Source organism: Ursus arctos, unplaced genomic scaffold, assembly GCF_023065955.2.
Source record: "Ursus arctos isolate Adak ecotype North America unplaced genomic scaffold, UrsArc2.0 scaffold_6, whole genome shotgun sequence".
NCBI lineage: Eukaryota > Metazoa > Chordata > Mammalia > Carnivora > Ursidae > Ursus > Ursus arctos.
In genome coordinates this window covers 25,163,214-25,182,096 of record NW_026623078.1, presented here as the reverse complement: position 1 = coordinate 25,182,096, position 18,883 = coordinate 25,163,214, and the positions used below count along the sequence as shown (strand labels likewise).

At 34.7% G+C, this 18,883-nt stretch overlaps 1 protein-coding gene across 1 annotated transcript in view; it reads left to right on the top strand.

Moving 5' to 3' along the window:
• CPA6 (carboxypeptidase A6) overlaps positions 1-18,883 on the top strand; it is a 409,345-nt gene that overhangs the window by 245,148 nt on the left and 145,314 nt on the right. The window lies entirely within an intron of this gene.

Sequence of the window (18,883 nt, the reverse complement as noted above, 5' to 3'; positions counted from 1 at the left end):
CCTGTCCTCATGAAACTTATATTCTAATGAAAGGAGATGGGCAAAAAAGAAAGTAAAAAGTACAGCCTATCAAATGGTCAAAGTTGTAGAAGAAAAGTAAAGTAAGGAAGAAGATTGAGGAACATGAAATGTATTTTCAAATAAAACGATCAGGGAAGACATCATTGAAAAGATGGTATTTGAGCAAAGGTTTAAAGGAGGTGAGGGTAAGCTATTAATTCCCTACTTTTGAGAATATTTTATCTGTCAAAAGGGCCAGTCTCAGATGTTATTAACTCATCAGAAGTTTTTACCCACTGCCATGACTAGATATGTTTATTCTCCTTTTTTAGCCCTTGAGGAACTTTGTTATTCTCTTGTACAGTCTGTTCTCAGATTCTAGTTTTCTTACTCAAGCACATGTCCTCATTCACTTGTCTGTTTTAGGGAACCACAAACCAATTTGATAAGGATAACCCATGTTTAATAAATTGCAGCACATTCTCAACTCCACACAACCTCCATCACCACCCAACATTTTTATATCAAAAATTGACATTTTCTCAACATCCTTTTACTCTTTTCAACCAAATGCTTCTCACCCTTCCACATAGAAATTCTACCTTTCATGCCTCATACATAAAGGATACATTTTGTTTGAAGATGTATAGCACAATCTTAATCCAAAAGAAGGAAAGTGTTAACACCCATAGACTTAACTGAGTCAAGGGGGCAGCATGGTGTAGAAACAAAAAGAGAAAGACTTATGAGACAGTTTGGAGGAAAAGGAAAAGCAACACCAAAACAATTATAGAATTTAGGTTCAGTTTTTGATCTGGGGTTAGAAGAGCAGGTTTATAGAATTTTTAATTTCTGTCAGATTCGCTCTCATTTCTGTCCTTAGGGATTCTATATTCTCAGTAACCTTTTCGTTAATAGTTTTTTCAATGCTACTCATCATTTTGACCATCCTTACTCTGAATTCCATTTCTGATACTTTGGTTACATCCATATCCATTATTTCTGTAGCAGAGGCCACAGACTCACTGTCTTTTCTTTGCTGGGGGGGGGAGGCTTCTCCTTGTCATTCTGATGAGGAGAGGTTGCGGGGTTGTCCAGAGCCCAAATTATTGACTGGGTCCCAGGCCGTGCCCCTTGTTTTATAGGGATCTTAGGGATGTGGGCTGCTTCTTTAAAAATTTTATTTATTTATTTATTTATTTATTTATTTATTTATTTATTTATTTATGTGGCAGCCAACCAGCGAGAGAGGGAACAGAAGCAGGGGAGTGGGAGAGGAAGAAGCAGGCTCCCAGTGGAGGAGCCTGATGAGGGTCTCCTTTCCGGAACACCGGGATCATGCCCTAAGCCGAAGACAGGCGCTCAATGACTGCGCCACCCAGGCGCCCGGGTTGTGGGCTTCTTGATTTTTCAGCCTGCCTTCTGTGTTCTGGGGGAGGGGCCTGCCGCGAGATAACTTAGTACTTAGTAATTCAAGTATGTACCTTGGTTATTCTCAAAAGGAGGGTGGAAGGACAAATATGATTTGCCTAGGAATCTTTTTCAGGCTACCTCACTGAAAATATACCACAACCCCAGGCTATCTTAAAGAGAAACTTAGTAAACACTAACTACAGATCTGAATGTTCCCATTACCATCAAAGAATCTACAGTTAAGACTTTTTAACAAAAATCCATGGATGTGCTTTAGTGACTCAGTTTCATTTAATATCCATTTAAAATTTAAAGATCCTTTCTTTCTTTTAGTAACATCCTTCATTTCTCTTGGAAAACCATAATCCTAAAATAAGTATAATAAAACAGAACTCTTTCATGATTAAATGTGTTTGTAATTTAATAAGTTAAATTTCTAAATTTTTCTCCTGAAAGAATTTAAGAAGAATTGTTAAAATTAAAACAGTTTGGAAAAAATTCTGCACCCATCTCAACTTGGGAGGTAAAGAGTACATGTGTGTAATTGCAAGCTCAAAATGACCCTCTGTACTTGATTTGTAAATACTTCAAAAATGCAAGGTTTAGAAGGATAATCCATAAAACAAAATTATCCTTGGATCTAAAAGCATTTTATTTGAGGATATAATGTACAGAACCCAGATCAAACATCAAAAATAGGAACTTACCTCTTTCCAGTATGGCCACCCAAAGATCAGTTTTATGTCAACTTTTTCATTTGTAATGAGAACATTGGGTTTTTTTTTTTTTTAAGGAAGATATAGAAAGCACAGGATTATAAAACTCTTATGAAACACTTTCCTATCAAGGGATTCTAAACTCTTTATAAAATGTTAGTTTATTTAATTCTCACAGCTCCCAAGCAGGTAAAGAAATGACAAGTGGTATTTGCAATGGGCTTTATCTAATTTTCTGCTAAGGAATGAGTCACAGTTACTCTAGAAGCTGAAATAGAGCTATAATTTCTTAACACCTGACTGAGGTGCTGACCTGACCTCATTCCACTTCTCTCTGAGTTAAGCTGTTTTGTTCCAATTTCCATCTTCTAAGGTTTGGCAGTAAACTGTCTTCATCCCTACCTTCACATAGAACTCAATGAGATGAGGAAAATGGAAGAAGCCTTTGACTAGATAGCAGCTTTTGTTTCCATTTTAAAAGAAATTAATATTTAGGGTGTTGGGTCTCAGTACATCAGGGTTATTTGGCTAATGAGTAATTCCTTTTTGTCTTGAAAACTGTAGGGCTCAAATGGACTTATAAAAAGTGGGATGTATTTATTTTTGAATACCTAATACAACACTTTGATAATGTTCAAAATTCAAAATGTTTAGAGAATATATAGTAAAAAATCTCCCTTGCATTTCTCTCCTGTAGTCACCATTCCCCCACAGAGGATCCCAGTGTTACCAGATTCTTACAGAGATATTAGATATAAATTCAGGGAGGGAGGAAGGAAAGAAGGAAACACGTAACATATAGATTTCTTCCTTCTTTTTTCATAAATTATGGCAAACTATCCACACAGTTCAACTACTTGCTTTCTCCATTTAAAACATCTTGGCAATTATTCCATAACAAAACACAAAAATTTTGTCATTCTTTTATATAGCTGCATAGTCTTCCACTGCATGGATATACTAGAATTTGTTTAGTCAGTCTTCTGATGATATTAAGATTGCTTCCAATTTCATATTATTACACAGTTGAAATGAAGAAGTTGATTGAAAAGTCATTTCACATATATACAAGTAGGATAAGTTCTCAGAATGGAATTCCTGGGTCAAAGAGAATATGTACTTTGATTTACAGATATTTTCCAAATTGCTCACCAGAGAGTCTACCAATTCTCCTACCAGAAATGTATGAAAATTGCCATTTCTCTATATCCTTGCCAACATAGTGTACAATCAAACTATTTAACTCAATGAGACCTAATGAATTTTCTGATTTTTGTTGATATAATCTTACTGGGGTTTTTTAATACATAATTGACCTATAACATTACCTTCCAGATGTGTATGATTAAACATTTGTATACACTGCAAAATGATCACAATAGGTATAGTTAACATCCATTGCCACAGTTTTTTTTTCATGTAATGAGAACTTTTAAGATCTATCATAACTTTCAAATATACAGTACAGAATCTGAAAAACCTATATAGGAGCTTCTTATACTGTGATTTAGTCACTTTTAGGAAAATGTGGAAATATAAAGTAAAAACTAGAAAATTGTTTTTTAAACATGGTATTTTAAGTATATATCTATAAAACATTTGACAGAATACAACATTCGTTCATGATAAAAGCCCTCAACAAAGTAAGTTTAGAGGGAACATACCTCAACATAATAAAGGACTTATATGAAAAACCCATAGGGAATATCATACTCAATGGTGAAAAACCCCTAAGGTCAGGAACAAGTTAAAGATGTCCACTCTTACCACTGTTATTCAACATAGTACTGGAATTCCTAGCCACAGCAATCAGATAACAAAAAGAAATAAAAGTCATCCAAATTGGTAAAGAAGAAAAACTTTCACTATTTGCAGCCGACATACTATATATAGAAAACCTGAAAGACTCTACCAAAAAAACTACTAGAACTTACCAATGAATTCAATAAAATCACAGGTTACAAAATCAAAGTGCAGAAAAGTTGCATTTCTGTACACTAATAATGAAGTGGTAGAAAAAATTAAGAAAACAATCCTATTTACAACTGCATCAAAAATAGTAAGATACCTAGGAATAAACCTAACCAAAGACATGAAAGACCTGTACTCTGAAAACTATAAAACACTGATGAAAGAAACTGAAGATAACACAAAGAAATGGAAAGACATTCTATGCTCATGGATTAGAAGAACAAATATAGTTTAAACATCTATACTACCCAAAGCAATCTACACATTTAATGCAATCCCTATCACAAACAATACCAACAGCATTTTTCACAGAACTGGAAAAAGCCTAAAATTTACATGGAACCACAAAAGACCCCAAATAGCTAAAGCAGTCTTGAAAAACAAAGCTGAGGGTATCACAATTCAGAATTCAAGTTCTATTACAAAGCTGTAGTCATCAAAGCAGCATGGTTCTGGCATAAAAATAGATCAATGGAACAGAATAGAAAACTCAGAATTAAAACCGCAATCATGTGGTCAATTAATCTTTGGCAAAACTGGAAAGAATATCCCATGGGAAAAAGTCTCTTCAACAAATGGTGTTCAGAAAATTGGACAGCTACATTTGAAAGAATGAAACTGGACGATTTTCTCACACTGTACACAAAAATAAACTCAAGATAGATTAAATGTGAGACCTGCAACCATAAAAATCCTAGAAGACAGAGTAGGCAGTATAATGTCTCGGACATCAGCTGTAGCACCATTTTTCTAGGTATCTATCCCGAGACCAGGGAAATAAAAGCAAAAATAAGCTATTGGGACTACATCAAAATAACTTCTGCACAGCAAAGGGAACAATAAAGCTAAAAGGTAAACTATGGAATAGAAGATATTTGCAGATGACATAGCCAATTAAGGGTTAGTATACAAAATTTATAAATAACTGATACAACTCAACACACACACAAATCATCCAATTAAAAAATGGGCAGATGATATGAACAGACATTTCTCCGAAGAAGGCATCCAGATGGCCAACAGACACATGAAAAGATGCTTAACATCACTCATTATCAGGGAAATGCAAATAAAAACTACAATGAAGTATCATCTCACACCTGTCAGAATGGTTAAAATGAAAAACACAAGAAACAACAAATGTTGGCAAGGATGTGGAGAAAAAATAACCCAACTTCATTGTTGGTGGGAATGCAAACTTGTGCGGCCACCATAGAAAACAGTATGAAGTGTCCTCAGAAAGTTAACAACAGAACTACCCTACAGTTCAGCAATCACACTACCAGGTATTTATCCAAAAAATACAAAAATACTAACTCAAAGAGATACATGCACCCGTTACATTTACTGGAGCATTATTTACAATAACCAAATTATGGAAGCAGCCCAAGTGTGCATTGATAGGTGAATGGATAAAGAAGATGTGGTGTAGATATACAAAGGAATATTATTCGGCCATTAAAAAAAGAACGAGATCTTGCAATGACATGGATGGAGTTAGAGACTACAATGCTAAACAAAATAAGTCAGAGAAAGACAAATACCATATGATTTCACTCATATGTGAAATTTAAGAAGCAAACCAGCAAAGGAAAAAAATTGAGACAAGCCAAGAAATAGACTCTTAACTATAGAGAAGAAACAGTTGTTTACCAGAGGGGCGGTGGGGGGATGGGTGAAATATGTGATAGGGATTAAGGAGTGTATTTGTTGTGATGAGCACCAGATGGTGTATGGAAGTGTTAAAGCCCCATATTATACACCTGAAACTAATATAACACTGTACATTAATAACTATATTGGAATTAAAATTTCAAAAATAAAAAAAGTAAATATATTTCCATAGCAGGGGTAGGTGTTTCAAAAATACGTGTGGGTTGATGTTTGTAATATTACCAGTTGAACTACAGAGAAATTCTGCTAAGTGAGAAATTCGTTTTTATGAGATGTTTAAATGTGTGTTACATATGCCAGCAAAGCCAGTCTACTACACATTATTTATATAGCATTTGCAAAAGTGTGATTGAGACATCTGATATTCCAAATGAGAACTTGTACTTAACTATAAATTATGACACAGATGTCTTGTGATAGTTCTTTCCATTTACAGAAATTACAGGAAATTCTCAAGATTTTATTACAAACGTGTGTACACATATGCCCCAAGCCTCACTGTTCTCCTCAGAGGTGTTTGAAAGAATTCTAAGGTATTCGACCCTGTTCTGCTATGTAAAAAATAATACTGTAATATCAGCAAGAGGTTAGTATTTCTTATATTTTCTCTTGAAAATCTGTTCTTATAAAATGAGGTTCCTTGAGGAAACATTCTTTTTGGTTATATTAAACTGAAAGATTAAACATGTCTAAATTGGTATTACTAGATGTTCATATGGCAAAAACATTCCCTCTCCCTCATACTCTTATAATACCAAACACTTTGACACCAGTTGAATTAGCAAATTGTTCTTTGATGTTCTTAAGAAAAGTGTCCTTAAAAATATTGCTTTGTATCACTACTAATTCATTTCATTTAGCCAGGGTTTGATAATTTTGTGATCAAAATGTGATTAAGAAAAGATACATGGTTTCTACCAACTCTTTGAAGTCAATCCGTTAAACCTATAATTAATACTTGTTCTTGACATAATATTTTATATAATAACATGACTACAAATTACAATTTTCCAGCAGAATTTTGCAAGGACACTTCCCTCTAGCCTAACATTTCTCAACTATGAGAACCTCCAAAATATCATCATGGTGCTTTCAAGATTGCAAGTCCTTCAACATGGTAATGGTACCTGTTACTGATACTATTACTTAAATAAAACAAACATTAAAACGTTTTCCACTTCAGTTGGAATGATTTGACTTCTTCAGAACAGTTTTATTTAGGGGCAAATCAGTATTGGCTCACAATTATTAGGTTTTATTATTAAAACCAGTAGATCAGCAGACAAATATGATTGAAACGATGAGTTTATTATACTCCTAGGTCCCAAGACTGTACACATTATGCTACAGAGTGTTGGAGATATATAGAGAATCCCCTGGGTCAGCATGGCAGAGAGTGGGGAGGTACAAGGGCAAGTGCCTTTGTTGTGCTTCTGTCATAGGGTAAGGCAGGGTAAACTAATTTAGGGTTGGTTTGTTTGGATAATTTCAGCGGACTCTGGACATAAAGGCTGTTCCTGGTTGTCTAGTACCTGAGCCTGGGTTAATTAAGACATGTAAAGTGGTCTAGAGTGTGAGAGCCCAATAAGGGACATGCTTAGGGGGTGTAGACTCCAGATTGGCTGATTTGTATTAGGAAAGCACACCCCAGAGGGTAGGAGTTCTCCTGAAAGGGGGAGGGGTTCATGCAGCAACGAAGGAGGCAAGAGGTCAAGACAAGGTGACTCAAGCATATTATCACATTGTCCAGAGCAAGGTGTATCCAGCATATGCATGCAGAGCAGATGTTAAAGCATCAGGCTTACGGAAACTTGGTAAGAGCACCAAGTTTATAGAACATTATTAATGCACTAATGTAGTCACTTTTAGCTGCACCCTACTAGCTCTTTGCTATGGTTGTTTGATCATTGTGGCACTTACCAATTACTCTTGGTATTTTTACATATAATTATATATGTATATGTAGTTATATACGCATATGTAATACAAAAAAAAATATTTTAAAATGAATTCTTAGTCAAAGCCAATTAACATAAAATACACTGATTTTAAAATATCACAATGTAATATGGATGATTATGATGATAATAATTCAGATAAATCAGATAAGAATTTTCAAGATTTTCACCAGATTCATAAATTGTAAAACTCTGATTTTTTTAAAAAATGGTATATAATAGTTTATAATGGCTCTAGTACTTGAAAAAAGAGATTTTGCTTTTTCTTTATTGGTAATGTAAGTTATCCATACCTATAATGTGTTAAACATAGTAAAGAGCTTATAAAGAGTAACAGATCATTGAAAGAAAAATATATTTATTTAGAAAAATAAGGCAAAAACAAAGATGGAGACAAACCATAAGAGACAGTAGGACTATAGGAAAGAAACTGAGGGTTGCTGGAGGGGATATTGGGGGGAGGATGGGGTAACTGGGTAATGGGCATTAAGGAGGGCACTTGATGTGATGAGCGCTGGGTGTTAAATGTAACTGATGAATCACTAAATTCTACCTCTGAAATGAATAGTATACTATATGTTAATCAAGTTGAATTTAAATTAAGTACTTTTTAAAATATATATTTAGAAATAAATTTTTTTAAAAAAAGAAAATCATTATATGAGCCTCTTAACATATTGTTAAATTCAGTTGCTAATATGTTGTTGAGGATTTTTCATCTACGTTATCATGCCCTGTAATTTTCTTTGTGTGGTGTCTTTGGTTTTGGTATCAAGGTAATACTGGCCTCTTAAAGTGAATTTTGAAGTGTTCCCTCCTCGTCTATTTTTGGAGGTAGCTTGAGAAGAATAGATATTAACGGTTCTTTAAATACTTGGTAGAAGTTACTAGTGAAGCCATCTGGTCCTGGGCTTTTGTTCCTTGGACAGTTTTTGGTTACTGGTTCTACCTCCTTTGCTAGTAATTGTTCTGTTCAGATTTTCTATTTATTCATGATTCAGTTTTGGTGGGTTGTATGTTTCTAGGAAGTTATCCATTTCTTCTAGGCTGTCCAATTTTTTGATGTGTAATTGTTCATAGCAGTCTTCTGTGATCCTTTGTATTTCTGTAATATCAGTTGTAATATTTCCTCTTTCATTTCTGCTGATATCCATCTTCTCCTATAAGTAAAAGAAAAAAATTATTCTCCTTTTGATGAGAACTCATAAGGTAACTATCCTACAGCAATGTTAGAGCCATCATGTTGTACATATAACATGTACTTATAAACTAGTACTTATAACTAGAAGTTTGTGTCTTTTCACTGCATTCCTCCATTTTCCTCTCCATGCCCCACACCTCCGGTAACCACTAATCTGATTTCTTTTTCTACGAGTTAGGTTTTCTTTCCACATTTAAGTGACGTGATACAGTATTTGTATTTCTCTGTCTGATTTATTTTACTTAGCATTGTGCCTTTAAGGTCCATCCATGTTCTTGCAAATGGTAGAATTTCCTAGCTTTTTATGGCTGAATAGTATTCCATTGTATAAATATATCACAATTTCTTTACCCAGCCACACACTGATGAACACTTAGGTTGTTTCCATGTCTTGGCTATTGTAAATAATGCCTCTCTGAACATGTGGATGTAGATATTTTTGGGGTTAGTGTTTTGTTTCCTTTGGATATATTCCCAGTGTGGAATTGCTGTATCATATGATAGTTCTATTTTTAATTTTCCTAAGTGTACTCCATACTGTTTGCCATAGTGACTGTACCAATTTACAACCCCACCAACAGTATGCAAGTGTTGTCTTTACTCCATACCCATTGCAGCATTTGTTACCCCTTGTCTTTTAGATGGTAGTCATTCTAATAGGCATGAAGTGATATCTCAGTTTTAATTTCCTTTCCCCTAATTCCTGGTGATGTTGAGCATCTTTTCATGTACATTTTGGCCTTTCATATGTGTTCTTTGGAGAAATGGCTATTCAGATCCTTTGCCCATGTCTTAATTGGGCTATTCTTATGCTACAGAGTTGTGCAAGTTCTTTATATATTTTGAATACTAACCCCTTATCAGATACATGGCTGACAAATATTTTTCCCATTTCATAGGCTTTTTTTCACTTTGTTGATGGGGTTTTTGTTTGTTTTTGCTGTGCAGAAACTTTTTAGTTTGATGTAGTCTCATTTTTTTTTTTTATTTTGTTGGTATGCTTAAGGTGTCATATCCAAAAAATCCTTACCACGGTCATATCAAGAAACTTTGTTTCTATGTTTTCTTCTAGGAGTTTCATGATTTCAGATCTTACATTTAAATCCTTAATCCGTTTTGGATTAATTTTTGTGAGTAGTATAAGATACAGGTCCGTTGCAGTCTTTTACATATGAATATCCAATTATCCCAGCACCATTCATTGAAAAGACTGTCTTTTCTCCATTGAATATTCTTAGCTACCTTTTAAATATTGGTTGATTATATATGCTTGGCTTTATTTCTGGGCCCTCAATTCTTTTGCATTCATCTGTTTGTCTGTTTTTATGCCAGTACTATACTGTTTTGATGACCACAGCTTTATTGGATAGCTTGTAATAAGGAAGTATGATGCCTCCTGCTTTGTTCTTTCTCAAGATTTCTTTGGCTATTCAGAGTCATCTTCCATATAAATTTTAGAAGTGTTTTTTTCTACTTCTGTAAAAATGCTATTAAAACCTTGATAGAGATTGCATTGAATCTATAGATGGCTTTTGGTAGTATTGATATTTTAATATATTATTCTAATCCATTAACATGTGATACCTTTCTTTTTTTTTTTTTTTGATTGTAGACCATATTTTCCTTTTTTATTATAATTTTTATTTTGTTCCCCAGTTTTTGATGCAGTGTTCCATGATTCATTATTTGCATGTAACACCCAGTGCACCATTCAATATGTGGCCTCCTTAATACCCATCACTGGCCTATCCCATCTCCCCACCCCCCTCCCCTCTGAAGCCCTCAGTTTGTTTCCCAGAGTCCACAGTCTCTCATGATACCTTTCTATTTATTTGTGTTTTCTTTGATTTCTTTCATCAAAGACTTGTAGTTTTCAAAGTAGAGATTTTTTACCTCCTGAAATGTATTCCTAAGTATTCTGTTCTTTTTTGATGCTGTTGTAAATGAGATTGATTTCATTTTCAGAAAAAAACAAAGTATATTAGTATATAGAATGCTATTGGTATATAGAAATGCTATTAGTATACAGAAATGCTACTGATTTTTGTATGTTAATTTTGTATCCTGCAATTTTATTGAATTAATTGATTAGACTCAACCAAAAAAAAACTGTTAGATCTAAGAATTTTCTCTATATGAGCTCATTTGTCTACAAATAGGGATAATTTTACTTCTTCCTTTCCAATACTGATACCTTTTATTTTTTTAATTTTTTAATTTTTTATTTTTTATTTTTTTGCCTGATTGCTCTAGCTAGGATTTGGAATATTCTGTTGAATGAGAGTGGTAAGAGAGGGTATCCAGTCTTGTTCCTGATCTTAGAAGAAAAGTTTTCAGCCTTTCACCGTTGACTGAAGTTGTGGTCTTGTCATATATGGCCTTTATTATGTTGAGCTATGTTCTTTCTGTGCCTAAATTAAGATTTCTGATCATGACAAAACGTTAAAATTTGTCAAATGCTTTTTCTGCATCTGTTGAGATGATCATATGATTCTTTTCTCTCATTCTGTTAAAGTGATGTATCACATTGATTGATTTGCATATATTGAAACATTCTTATGTCCCAGGGATAAATGCCTCTTGATTGTGGTGTATGATGTTTGTAATGGGCTGCTGATTTCAGTTTGCTTGTGTTTTATTGAGAATTTTTGTATCTACATTCTCAGGGATATTGTCCTGTAGTTTTCTTTTCTAATAGTATCCTTTTCTGGTTTTGGTATCAGGACAATTCTGGCGCTATAAAATGAGTTTGGGAATGTTACTTCCTCTTTGATTTTTTTGAAAGAGTTCAGAAAGATTAGTGTTAATTCTTAAATGTCTAGTAAATTCACCAGTGAAGTCATCAGTCCTGGGCTTTTATTTGTTGTGAGATTTTTGATTAATAATTCAATCTTCTTATTAGTAATGGTCTTTTCAAATTTTCTATTTCATCTGATTCAGTCTTGGTAAGTTGTATGTTTCTAGAAATTTTTCCGTTTCTTCTAAGTTGTCCAGTTTATTGGCATATAGTTATTCATAGTAGCCTCTGATGAACTTTGGAATTACTGTGGTATGAGTTGCAGTGTCTCCTTTTTTGTTATTTTGTTGACTTGAGCCTTTTCTCTTTTATCCATGGTTACTTTTGGTAAGGGTTTGTCAATTTTATCTCTTTTTTTCCTCATTTTTATTTAAATTCTAGTTAGTCAATATACAGTGTAGTATTGGTTTTAGGAGTGGAACTCTGTGATTCATCACTTATATACAACACACAGTGCTCATTATAAAAATGTGCCTTCCTTAATACACATCGCCCATCTAGCCTACCCCCTACCCACCTCTCTCCATCAACCCCCAGTTTGTTTTCTATCTTTAAGTGTCTTTTATGGTTTGTCCCCCCCCCCATACATTCATCTGCTTTGTTTCTTAAATTCCACACATAAGTGAAATCATATGGTATTTGTCTTTCTCTGACTGATTTAGCTTAGCACAATACATTCTCGCTCCATCCACATCATTACAAATGGAAAGAGTTCATTCTTTTTGATAGCTGAGTAATATTCCATCATGTATTTATACCACATCTTTTTTTTTTTTTAAAGATTTTATTTATTTATGTGACAGACAGCAGGCGAGTGAGAGAGGAAGAAGCAGGCTCCCAGCAGAGGAGCCCGATGTGGGACTCAATCCCGGAACGCCGGGATCACGCCCTGAGCCGAAAGCAGACGCTTTAACGACTGCGCTACCCAGGCGCCCCTATACCACATCTTCTTTATCCATTCATCAGTTGATGGACAGTTGGGCTTTCTCCATTGTTTGGCTATTGTTGATAATGCTGCTATAATCATTGGGGTATATATACCTCTTCAAATCTGTATTTTTGTATCCTTTGTGTAAGTACCTAGTAGTGCAATTGCTGGGTCATAGGGTAGTTCTTTTTTTAACTTTTGAGGAAACTCCATACTGTTTTCCAGAATGGCTGTACCAGTTTGCATTCCCACCAACAGTGCAAAAGTGTCCCCCTGTCTCTGCATCTTCACCAACACTTGTTGTTTCTTGTGTTGTTAACTTTAGCCATTCTGATAGTTATGAGATGGTATCTCATTGTGGTTTTGATTTGTATTTCCCTGATGATGAGTGATGTTGAGTATCATTTTATGTGTCTTTTAGCCATCTGGATGTCTTCTTTGGAAAACTGCCTATTCTTCTGCCCACTTCTTAACTGGATTATTTGGTTTTTGGGTGTTGAGTTTGATAAGTTCTTTATAAGTTTAAGATACTAACCCTTTATCAGAGATGTCATTTGCAAATATCTTCTCCCATTCTGTAGGCTGCCTTTTACTTTTGTTGATTGTTTCCATCACTGTGCAGAAGGTTTTTACCCTGATAAAGTCCCAGTAATTCATTTTTGCTTCTGTTTTCCTTTTAAAGAACCAACTCTTAGTTTGATTAATCTTTTCTATTTTTCTGTCCTCTATTTCATTTATTTCTGCTCTAATCTTTTTTTTTTTAATTTTTTTATTTATTTGACAGAAAGACAGCCAGCGAGAGAGGGAACACAAGCAGGGGGAGAGGGAGAGGAAGAAGCGGGCTCTCAGCAGAGGAGCCTGATGCGGGGCTCAATCCCAGAACACCGGGATCACGCCCTGAGCCAAAGGCAGACGCTTAACCACTGAGCCACCCAGGCGCCCCTCTGCTCTAATCTTTATTATTTCCTTTCTTCTGCTAATTTTGGGCTCAATTTGATCTTCTCTTTCTGTTCCTTAACATTCAGAGTTAAGTAGTTTATTTGAGATCTTTCTTGCTTCTTAATATAAACATTTATTGCTATGATCTTCCCTCTTAGAACTTACTGCATCCAACAAGTTCTCATATGTTGTGTTTACATTTTCATTTGTCTCGAATTTTTTTATTTCCCCTTTAATTTCTCTTTTGATCCATTGGTTGTTCAGGAGAGTGTTGTTTAATTTCCATGTGTTCATGAATTTTCCAGTTTTCATCAACTTACTGATTTCTAGTTTCAGAGAAGATACTTGTGGTCAGAGAAGATACTTAGTATGATTTAAATTTCATTAATTTGGTGAGACTGGTTTGTCGCCTAAAATATTGTCTATCCTAAAAAATAATCCATGTGTGCTGAGAAGAAAGTGTATTCTGCTATTGTAGAATAGAATGTTCTGTATATGTCTATAGATCCATTTGGTATATAGAGTTATTCAAATCCACTCCTTCTATTTTGATTTTATGTCTGGATGATCTATCCGTTGTTGACAGTGAGGTATTAAATTCCCAATTATTATTGCATTATGTTTATTTATCCTTTTAGCGCTATTAGCATTTACTTTATTTAGGTGCTCTAATACTGGGCACATAAATATTTACAGTTGTTATATCTTCTTGATGTATCGGCCTTTTATAAAATGACCTTCTTTGTCTCTTTTAAACATTTTTAGTTTAAAGTCTGATGTGGGTATAGGTACCTCTGCCTTTTTTTGGTTACCAATTGTTTGAAATGTCTTTTTCCATCCCTTCAGTTTCAGGCTATGTTTGTCTTTAAGGTTAAAGTAAGTCTCTGTAGGTGACATATTGTTGGATTTTTTTTTTATTCATCCAGGAATTATGTTTAGTTGAAAAATTTGATCCACTTACATTTAAAGTGATAACTGATAGGGTAAGGACTTACTGTTGCCATTTTTTTAATTGTTCTCTTGTTGTTTGTAGAGTTGCTGTTTCTTATCCTGTATTTTTTGTTTTGATGTCTTCTCATATTGGAATGCTTTGATTTCTTTCTCATGTTCGTGTATTACTACAGGATTTTCCATTGTGGATACCATGAGGTTTATATAAAGTATCTTACACTTACACACCCATCTTAAATTAATAAAAACTTAACTTTGGTAGAATTTGTAAACTATACACTTGTTATCCACCTTTACTTAACATTTGAGGTTACTGCTCTTACACTTTGCATGTTATTTTTACTTATTTGTTGGTTTCTTTGTAATTCCAGTATAATTAAAATAAATTGCCCTATTAGTTTCAGGTGTACAATATAGTAACAATACTATACATTCTTCAGTGCTCATAATAATAAGTATACTCTTAATGCCCTTTAACTATTTCAGCCATGCCCCCACCCACCACTCCTTTGGTGGCTTTATTGTCTATAGTTGAGTCTGCTTTTTAGTGGGAATGAAAACTTGTGCAGCCACTGTGAAAAACAGTATGGAGTTTCCTCAAAAAATTAAAAATAGAACTATAGTTTGAGCCAGTAATTACACTATTGAGTATTTACCCAAAGAATGTGAAAACACAAATTCAGAAAGATATATGCACCCCTATGTTTATGGCAGCATTATTTACAATAGCCAAATTATGGAAGCAACCCAAGTTTCATCAATAAATGAATGGATAAAAGAGGAGGTGTGTGTGTAGATATATGTATACTATATATATATATATAATATATATAATGTGTTGTGTGTGTGTATACACACACACACACACACACACACACACACACACAATGGGATATTATTCAGCCATAAAAAAATAATGAAATCTTGCCATTTGCCACAACATGGATGGTTCTAGAGGGTATAATGCTAAGTGAAATCAGTCAGAAAATGACGAATAGCATGATTTCACTCATATGCAACTTAAGAAACAAATGAACAAATTAAAAAGACAAACAGAAAAATATTCTTAAATACAGAAAACAAAGTGGTGGTTGCCAGAAAGGAGGTGGGTGGGGGAATGGGTGAAATAGGTGAAGGGGGTTAAGAACACACTTACATGATGAGCCCTGAAAATGTATTAGGATTGTTGAATCACTATACTGTACACCTGAAACTAACACTGCGTTAAGTATATTGGAATTAAAATATTTTTAATTAAAAAAATGATGTATTATAAGGTAATTGGGTATCATGTCTTGCAACTTAAAATTCCAAAGCAGGATTTTAAAAAGTAAGGAAAGATATTCACATTGAAATATAGTGAAACCACAAAAACCAACAAAATACTTTGAAAGGAGGAAGGCAGCACAAAAATAGAGTGGGGAATGTAATCTAGTCCCGTTTAGTGGAGCAAAAAGATTAATAGATTATTTCTCAGTAGAAGCAGTGCAAGCAAGAAGTCAGTGGGATGGTAGATTTTATTTGCAAAATAATCAGAACAACCACACCATTAAATGCTGTCAAATGTCAAAACTAAAACAGTTTAGTAACAAGCTTGATGTTGTTTTTTCGAAGGGAAGATCTATGGATTGGAGGAGTATGTTGCCTCACACACACAGTGAGGTGCTTTTCCTGGGGGATTTCGGGCAAGAGTGAGTTTCATAGAGCATTAGAGGAGGCAATGTGGAAATAGCATGATTGGCTCAGAGGTTGGGTATTTTCTTCTTAGGCTAGCAGGACCTCTTTTCTTGGGTAAGGCGAGTTAGCTAAGGCTGAGTTGGAGGAGTATGATTGGCGTGTGTTAGGTTTCCTTTAGGGTATTTCAGGTAAGTGCAGACTGACTGAGGATTAGATTTGTGATGTGGCCTGGACCACTGGAGCACACTCCATTTTGTGAGTCCCAACATACAAATTAACTTTATTGAAGCCAACCTCCAAATATATACCCAGCAAAAATATCTTTCAAGAACAAGGATAGAATGTGTCAAATAAAACTGGAAGAATTCATCAGCAACACTCACTAAAGGAAATGTTAAAGGGTGTTCTTCAGAAGAAGGCCTAACTTCCTAATGGAGAGAAAAAATAGAACCAAAAAAAGTCAATCCCCAAAGTGACAAGAATATCAAGAAAAGGCATCAAAGAATAGGTGAGATAATTAAAAAGCACTTGTTAGGTGATAAAAACTCAAGTAAAAAAACAACAAAAGACTGTTCTAAAAATCGGGGTAATTGATTTTAAGGGTGCTAGCAGTTTTTGTTTCTTAATCTAGGTGTGGTTACATGGATTTTCACTTTGTCATAATCCTTAAACTGTATGCTTCTTTGGGCATTATATGTTATAGCAAAAATGTTTTTAAAACTTGACAACATTAGGTGAGCCTCTTCTTATCATATACCACGTATAAATGATGAAATGGCCCCTCAGACTCCTGAAGCATCTCAGGAGGTTAGGTTGGCTTAAGGGTCAGAAAAAGTTTAGAAAACCTCCTACCCATCCCTCACTACAGATCCTACTTGGCCCCTCCAGGCAGCTGCTTTCAGGGATTCATAGGATCTGATTTTCTGTAAACTATAGCCCCACAGGCCTGCCTTTGATATTAAATTACTATGTGTTTCCCCTTCTCCTCCATGCTCCATACAGCCTACAAGCTTTTGACGCTCTCCTTCACAGAGGTATATTGTTCATTAGCAGGGATGTAATTTCATCCACAGGAAGTCCTCCTGGAGTGAGGGTGCTGTGCTGCCTAGAACTAGTTTTGATAGGATCCTTTTTAAAAAATAGATTTTTCATTTTATTTTTTTAAAAGGATTTGATTAAAACTACCTCAGTAATTTAAGAGAGTAGTCTTAAATGTTTGCACCATATTCACGTGCATGCATACACACAAATTTTGCAAAAACCAAAATGAGTAAAATTGGCCTACTGAAATTTTGGAATAGGCTAAAAAAATGTTTGAAACATTATAAAACCATATTTTTAGCTACTGTACATGAAGATTCTCCAGACATTTCCAGTAATCATGACACTTAACATTGATCTCTAAGGTAACTCTGGCTTCTACTCTCTGTCACTCACTGTCTTAAAAAACAAATCATACTTTGGGGCTAAGCCAAAGTGAAAACTCAAAAAGTAAGAAGCAATTGACTTTCAGAATCTGCAAACTGCTCTGATTTTTGTTTGAGAATAATATTCTACTTAAAGGAACATTTTGAAGTTTCCATTCATTGATCATTTCTCTTTTTCAAACACAGCTATTTTTAAAATATTATTAAACAATGGAGAGGTTTTAGGATTCCTGCCTTGATTTCAGTTTGAGAATAAGGAATTACATAAATTATAATCCTCAGGCTTATTTTTCCTCTCCACACAAATTTCCCTCTCCTATATTTTGCTCCTCTATTTCAAGTAAGCTTCTTTACTTAATTTTAAGAGATAAGATTTTCTGGAATATGAAAAATGGACCCCAAACAATAGTGTAGAGGCATTTCAACAGTTCCTTTCACGAAATTACTGAAAGACAAGGGCAACCAAAGGGTCAGAACTTCCTCTGTTCTCACCTAGATGACAACAGTGTTTTGTTTTGACTTGACTTCTGGTTTGGAATGCTGCAGAAATATTGTTTGTGAGGAAAGGTTATGTGTCTAAATTATAAACTATGAATCAAATACATATCTATGTTGTCATATCAAAACATATATGCAAATATTATATGTTTGTAATGATATGATGACAGGAAAGGCATGTTACAACTTTAAGCTTAAACTGGGGGGGTTGAGATGCTGCCCAGAGACAGATTTAGCTGAAATACTTAGAACCATCTGTCAAGGCAAGAAGAGGCAAAATACACAGAAGATGGGCGAACAAGAGGACAGGAAGCAGCTAGCTCCCGGAGCACTTCCTCCTAAGAACTATGAGAAACACCCCCACAGCTCTGTCACTGCCAAGGAACCTTGAAGGGATGCTCAGACTTGGATACCTTCTATTGCTGTGGGTAGTTAGGGGGATGTATGCGAGAGGGGGCATGTTTCTGTCCATACACCCAAAAATATGTTCTGTACTTTCCCTTCCCTTCTTTCCTATCTTCAGTTTTTTACTGTTTGCTGTTCTCTGGGTAAATGGAGGAGGGAGGATGATAAACAATCTTTTTGAAAGAAACTCTTATAAGGCTTTTATAAGAAGCTTTTTGCCCTTGGTCCCCAAATAACCATAAGGTAAAATGTTCTGCTACAGTGATCCTTTATTTGGGTTTTTGAAATTCAAGTACCGCTTGACTTGAATCTTCTTTAAAAAACTGGA